This window comes from Thrips palmi, unplaced genomic scaffold (assembly GCF_012932325.1).
Source record: "Thrips palmi isolate BJ-2018 unplaced genomic scaffold, TpBJ-2018v1 HiC_scaffold_1, whole genome shotgun sequence".
Lineage (NCBI taxonomy): Eukaryota > Metazoa > Arthropoda > Insecta > Thysanoptera > Thripidae > Thrips > Thrips palmi.
Window position 1 is genome coordinate 3,742,291 of NW_023144620.1, and position 6,703 is coordinate 3,748,993.

A 6,703-nucleotide genomic window follows, 5' to 3' on the forward strand; every position below is an offset into this window, starting at 1 on the left:
GCCCCGCTGCGGAAGCAGCAGGAGGAGAAGAAGCTGCGCGAGAAGCAGAAGCGCGTGGCGCGCCGCGAGTCGCTGGCGCAGCAGCAGCGGGACGCGTGCACCCAGGATGACGGCCCCAGCGTCACCAGCGTCACCAGCGAGGACGTGCTGCCCTCTGGCGGCGCAGGCGGCTCCTCGGGCAGGCGCGGCTCCGGCGCCTCCACCGGCTCCAAACACCGGGAGTCGGTGCGCCGCGGCTCCGGCGAGTACTCGCGCAGGGACTCCATCGCGTCGCCCAAGGGCAAGGGGTGAGTGCCGCACCGGTGCAGGCGGTCAAAGTCCCGGACGCGTTTTGAGCGCCAGAGTGGCTAAACAGTTCTCGAACCGAACGTGTGACCCCACCAATGAATTGTTCTCCTAACGAGGAATCCATTGGTGGGGTCACACGTTCGGTTCGAGTCCCATTCAGCGACTCTGGAGCTAAAAAAGCGTCTGGAGTTTTGGCCGTTCCCGCCTGTTTTCGACCTCCCATCCGGCTGTCAGTTTATTTTCTGTTGCCTTCCTCTCCGACGATGCAGAAAGTAATTAGAAGACTCTCGCCGCCGTTGATCGATTTGCGACGGGATCCCGTTAATTGACGACACGGCGACGCTCTTCCGGTTATTTTGTTGTTTTCTTTTTTTTTTACGTCGCCAATAAGTTATTCCCCCTGTTTAATTCAAATCCACCCTCGCTTCGCGCCGCGGAGTCGTGATTGGAAAGTTGATTACTTCCGGCAGCGCGGACGACGTCACCATGACGTCACGGACTTGATGTGGTGCGAGGACCAAATTGACCGGAACTCGCAACGCGAAATAAAATGATCCGCTGATTCGGTTTTGAGGCTTCCGCCCCATTCGCTTCCCCTCCCCCTTTCCGTCGCTCGGATAATTATCGACAAGTCCGATAACGCGCGAACGGAGAGAGTCCATGAATTATTCGCGATTTCAGTGCCCGCCAGTCCCCTTCCCGTTTTCCCTCCAAAATTTGTGTCCTAACCTAACCTGGGCGCAACGACAGCGTTTCCGCCCTCCCAAAGAACACGCGAAGCACTCGGGAAGTAGTCAAAACAGTCAGAATGACTTCATTATCTCAACCAAAATGACATTTGTCTGTCGAAATTTTAACTACAAGCAGTCTTAATGACATCAAATGACGTCAGTGTGGGCATTTCGCGCCCTTCCGGCTCCGAGCAGACAGACAGCAGACGACAAGTCGGAACGTAAACACACTCCGCTGTCGCCAACAGGGTCGGCGGCAGGAGGGACTCGACGGACAGGACGGTCGTCGCCGTGGTGCCGCCGCCGGTGCCTCCCAGGGAGTCGGTGCCGTCGGCACAAAAGGAGTCCCAGCGACACCACGAGCAGCACCAGCAGCACAGGACCATCGAGACCAGCACGCACGCAACAGGTACGACCGAGGCACGCGGCGGGCCGACCGCCGCGACCCTTTCGAGGTTATGTGCCCCTCCGCGACGGCCGTGACGCCTCGTCCCATTTCGCGCCAACTTGGTTGCGTCCTCCAGGAGGTAATCGAATGATGCCGACCACCTGGCCTGGCAGTGCAGCAGCGCCTACGGCAGGGAGGCGATGCTGAGAAGGCCCTTGGCGAGCCGAGCGTAGTCGAGGGCGAGTGAGTGGCGCGAGTGGCCCTCGTGGCGCGGGGTATCGCCACCAGCGCTACGCCACGCTACGCCACTGCACTGCGCCCCTCGGCGTGCCACCCCCGTCGCCCAGCGGCCGGGGTATTCCCGGCGGCGCTTGGCGCTTGGCGCTGCGCTCGGCAGGGGGCGCCACCGCGCGGCGGCGTCTTCGTTCGGCTGCAGCCAGCCAGACTCCCGTCCTCAGAACTCCAGAGCTCTCTCGCCGCTCTCGCCTCCTCCGAGCCGCGCGCCCTCATGCTTAACGCGAGCGCCAGAGCCATAAGCCTTTTCGCTACACTAATGAGGAAAGCGTTGCGCGCATCCTCTCCCGACGTGGAGATTTCCTTTACGTCGCAAATGAACATAGTTTTGACAAGCTGAGCCTCGCCGCCGCCTAGAGCGCCCTGCCACCATGACGTTGCAGCTCGTATACGCCCGTCCCGCCCCGGCGGCTGAGCCCAGCAGACTGAGTCGCTCTGTCTCTCTCGCACTCATGGGGCGTCCCGTATAGGTGCGAGAGAGACGGAGCGACGAAAACGACTCTCGGAATCAGTCTGCTGGCCGCCTGGCCGCGCTTACGTCCTCAGCGGGAAAACCTCCGGCGGCTCTTGTCGAACCGGCGGCCGCCGAAGCAGAGTTTCCGAACCTACTTAAAGCACCCTGTCGGCGGGACGGCGGGTTCACGACCGTCCGAAGCCCCCCAGCCCAGGGCCAGGGCTGGCATTGTCCGGAGCCACCCAGCGGCAGGCTGCTTAGCGCTCTGTCTCTCTCGCACTCGTGCGGCGTCCCCTAGGGCCCCAGGGGTGCGAGGGAGACAGAGCGACGAAAGCACCGAGCGGACGCAGCCTGCTGCCTGTCGTTATTGCGTTGGGCGGCTCGCTACCCTCCTTTCGCAGCCAATACACCCCTTTGTGCGGCCGGGCGGGGCGGGGCGGGGCTGCCAGCTCGGCGGGGGCGGAGGGGCGAGAATGGAGGACAAACAGGGAAACGAGATGATAGATAACAAGAGACATGGCTTTGGGGACGCCGCGCCGCGCTGTGCGGGGCGCTGTGCGGGGCGCTGTGCGGGGCGCTGTGAGGCGGGCGGGGGCAGCGAGCAAAGCAAACATCGTAAGAGTGGTGACATCGGGGGCGTAGCGGCGTAGCGGCCGCCCCGTCCGTGCAGCGTGTCACCATTGTCTGCTGCTGGGGCCGGGACGGGGCCGGGACGGGGCCGGGACGGACGCGACCAGAATCCCTCTGTAAGACTCGCGAGCTTGGTGTTTTATGTGACAGTGTAACTCACTTTAAGTTTTTGATTGTTTCTTTTCACGCTTCCTCGCACATTGTTTCTGTTTGCATCCTTACCCTCGTTGTTTCGCGCGCAGAGACCGTGCTGCAATGCCCCACCATCATCATGAGCTCGGTGACGCCGCCGCAGGCCACCTCGCCGGCCTCGCAGTCCACCTCGCCGGCGCCCAACTCCACCGTGGCGTTCCAGCTGCCCGTGACGAGCGTGGGCGAGGGCCTGCGCGGCCCGCCGTCGCCCGGCCACCACGGCCCGGGCCACCACGGCCACCAGAGCGGCCACCAGAGCCACCCCGGACCCACCACCCCGGGGAGCAGCACGCCGGGGCACGCGCACGCAGCCAGCCCCGCCACCACGCCCACCGCGCCCCTGTCCCCCGTGCGGCCTTCCAGCATGCACCCCCAGCTCAGCTCCACGCGCCGCGACTCCACCACGCAGGTAACGCAACGCCCTGCCTCTCCCACTCACTCACTCTGTCAGTCACTCACTCACACTCCAACTCTCGAGGCGCGAGGATGCAAAGCCACAGACACTTGGTCCCCCTGGTCCCTGGACTGGTCTAGCCGCAGGCGCAACGAACCAAGACTCGTGTCTCGGAAAAGAGTTGCGTTTCCCCCCCCCCCCCTCTCTCTCTCTCTCTCTCTCTCTCTCTCTCTCTCTCTCTCTCTCTCTCTCTCTCTCTCCCAGCGTTTGCGAACGCGGTCGTCGTGGAGGTCGTCACCGTGCCAGACAGATTGCGAAATTGCCGGGACTGCCATATCGCGGCAGGTCGTTACTCAGCCGTTTTGATTCCGAACTGCGCTTTCGTCGCCCCGTCTCTCTCGCACCCCTATGGGACGACCCTCGAGTGCGAGAGAGACAGGGCGACGACGGCGTCGTTGAGACCCAAGCTGCAGGCTTCAAGCCGCGCCGAGAGGTGGTCTCCCGAGCCCCCGGGCCATTCGTCTGTCTCTGTCGCGCCGTGCCGCGGTGCCGCGTCGAGAAAGTAAGGAGAGAGTAAGAGAGAAAGAGAGAGAGAGAGAGAGAGAGTGAGAGAGAGAGAGAGATCGTCATCAATCACGCGGGCGCCGCGTGCACGTGAAACGGACGCGCGGAATGATGTGATCCAGTGCACATTCGTGCGCAGGAAAAGCGGGGAAACCTCACCTTGGGGTGGGTGACCCGCCGACCCGGCCGACGGCGGCGGGATTCGAACCCGGGCCCCGGCCGGCCGGCGTCGCTCGTTCGGCCTCGTGATGACGACGGTGCCGGCGTGGCGACCTGGTGGCCCGGCAACGCCTGGCAAGCAATATCCTGGCGGTGATGCGGCGCCCCGGTGCAGCCGTTCCATTGGGCCCCATTGACGCCCCCCTTTCCCCTCCCCAGTGCAGCCATTGGGCTCCATTGACATCCCCCCCGCCCCTCCCCGGCCGTTACCCGGCCCCCGCCATATCGCCAGTCTGGCCTCCATCAATGGGCGGCGGCACGGCGCGAGGGCATGTCGGCTGCACGTTTATGCGCCTCTTGCCGGGAAATTAAAAAGGCCCCAGCGGCGGGCCGGAGGGCTCTCTAGCCGCAGGCCGTCCATATGGTGCGGCAGAACACACCCCATGTTGCCTAACCACCCCACAGTGGGCCAGAAGACCGGTGGAGGCGGCTGGAACTCTGGACGCGTTTTGAGCTCCTGAGTCGCTAGACAGGACTTGAATCGAACGTGTGACCCCACTAATGGATTCCTCGTTCGGAGAGCAATCCATTGGTGGGGTCACACGTTCGGTTCGAGTCCCATTTAGCGACTCTGCAGCTCAAAACGCGTCCGGTATTTTGACCACCTCCACCGGTCTTTCGGCAATCTGTGCCCCCTCCCCCCCTTCCCGCCTCGCCGGCGCCACTGTATCCCTGCTCGCGGGTACGATCGGGTACTCGACCATACAGCGCGCTGGTTGCTAATTGTGCCCCCCCGTGCAGGTGTACACCAGCAAGCCCGGCAGGAGGGACTCCCGCGCCCACGCCTCCCCCGAGCGGCGCCACAGCCGGGACGGCCACGGCCGGGACCAGCACTCGCCGGTCCGCTTCCCCCGGCTGCGGCGCCAGAGCACCGCCATCGACGACTCGTGCCTGCCGCCCGGCGTCTGGGGCGAGGGCGAGGGCGGCCGCCAGGCGCGGCGCGACTCGCTGTCGCCGGACTCGGCGTCCTACCAGCGACCCTCGGGGCGCCGGGACTCGCGCAGCCACCTGTCCCCCGACAGGGCCGGCGCCGGCTCCAGAGACGTGTCGCCGGTGAGTCCCGCAAGGTCCCGCCCGCCGCGCTTCCTCGCCTCCTCGACGTCGTCGTCGTCGTGCCTCTACCTCACGACGCGCTTAGACGCCAAGCGTATTCAGCCTGTTCGGTTCGGTCGACGGCGGCCGCCTTGTTGTAGCGCTGTCTGCTGCTATCGCGGCGCGCGTGTGCGCACTCATGTGCGCCTGTCAGTGTGTCAGTCAGTCGGCTCCTCCGCGGCCTGCCGTCGGTGCTGTCAGTGCAGGCCGAGGCCCTCTGGCGCCCCGAGGCCCCTCAAGGCCCCGCGGGGCCGATAGTGTCATGTAAAGCCACGGCCTCGGCCACGGCAGGGGCCGCCGCGGTCCCTGTGGCGGCGCGGTGGCGCCTCGCTCAACTGCGCTGTTGTTGCACTACTCTGTAGGCATTGTGTCATTGTGTTCCACTCAGGCTTTACCTTCGCTTGTAACAGTGTAAGCGCCAGTGACGGCGCCCTCGTCTAGTCTCCGTTTAGTCTGCGCTGTAGTCGACGTACGCCCTCTCGTCGTACGCACCAGAATCCGTTACTTTCAGCGTCGCCGCAGACACCGCTGTGCCCGTCCACGCTTTGGGGTGTTGTTCTAACGCTTCGTGCTTGGTGCTTGGGCTAGAGCTTTATGTGTGTGTGCGCGTGCGTGTGCGTGCGGCAGGGTCGGCGCGCGCGGCGGGACTCCCTGTCCCCGGACTCGGCGTCGTACCACCGGCGTCGCGACTCCCGGAGAGATTCTCGCGCCTCCAGGCTGTCTCCGGACAGGGCGGCCGGCTCCAGGGACGTGTCTCCGGTACGGACGTCATCTTGCAAGGCATGCCTGCCCCCTAGCACTCCTTAGCGCGCTCCGTGGAGCCTCCAGGAGCCTCCAGGCCACGCGCGCTGCCCCGGAACCAACCCAGTCACGGGCGCGGCGCGCGTGCGATAGACATGTGCGAAAATTTGGGATCACACTCTCGAGCCGCTCAGCAAACTCGATGCCGGACGAAGCCCCGCTTCTTCATCGATTGATTCAAAACAAACCGGTCAGCTGTCGTCCATTCAGAACCGATTATGTTCACAAAGTTAGTTCTTACATGAACTTGAACATTAATGAAATTTCTGTGGTGGGCCGTTCTTGATTCAATGCAATCAAGTTCTCCCAGGAGGGGCAGAATTTTTTTTTTTGCAGTCACGCGGGGAAAATAGAACGGCTTGGCTTTGATCCGTTCTTAAAACCAAAAGTAGAAGCCATTTCGCACATCTCTAGAGCTGGGCCAAAGAGTTTCTTCTCTCCTTTTTTCCCTAAAACTATCATTACAACCGTCGCGTACTCCTTGGTCTGAAAGGACAAGTAAGTGCGAGACTGGAGACGTTGTATTAAAAGCGTTGGTGAATGCATGAACCTCCTTTGAAGTTTGACTCGTCTTTCCTCTTTTCACTCTCCACCACCTTGTTTTACATTCAATGCACTCCTTTCTCGAGCTTCTTATAAATTTTGATACTGTCTCG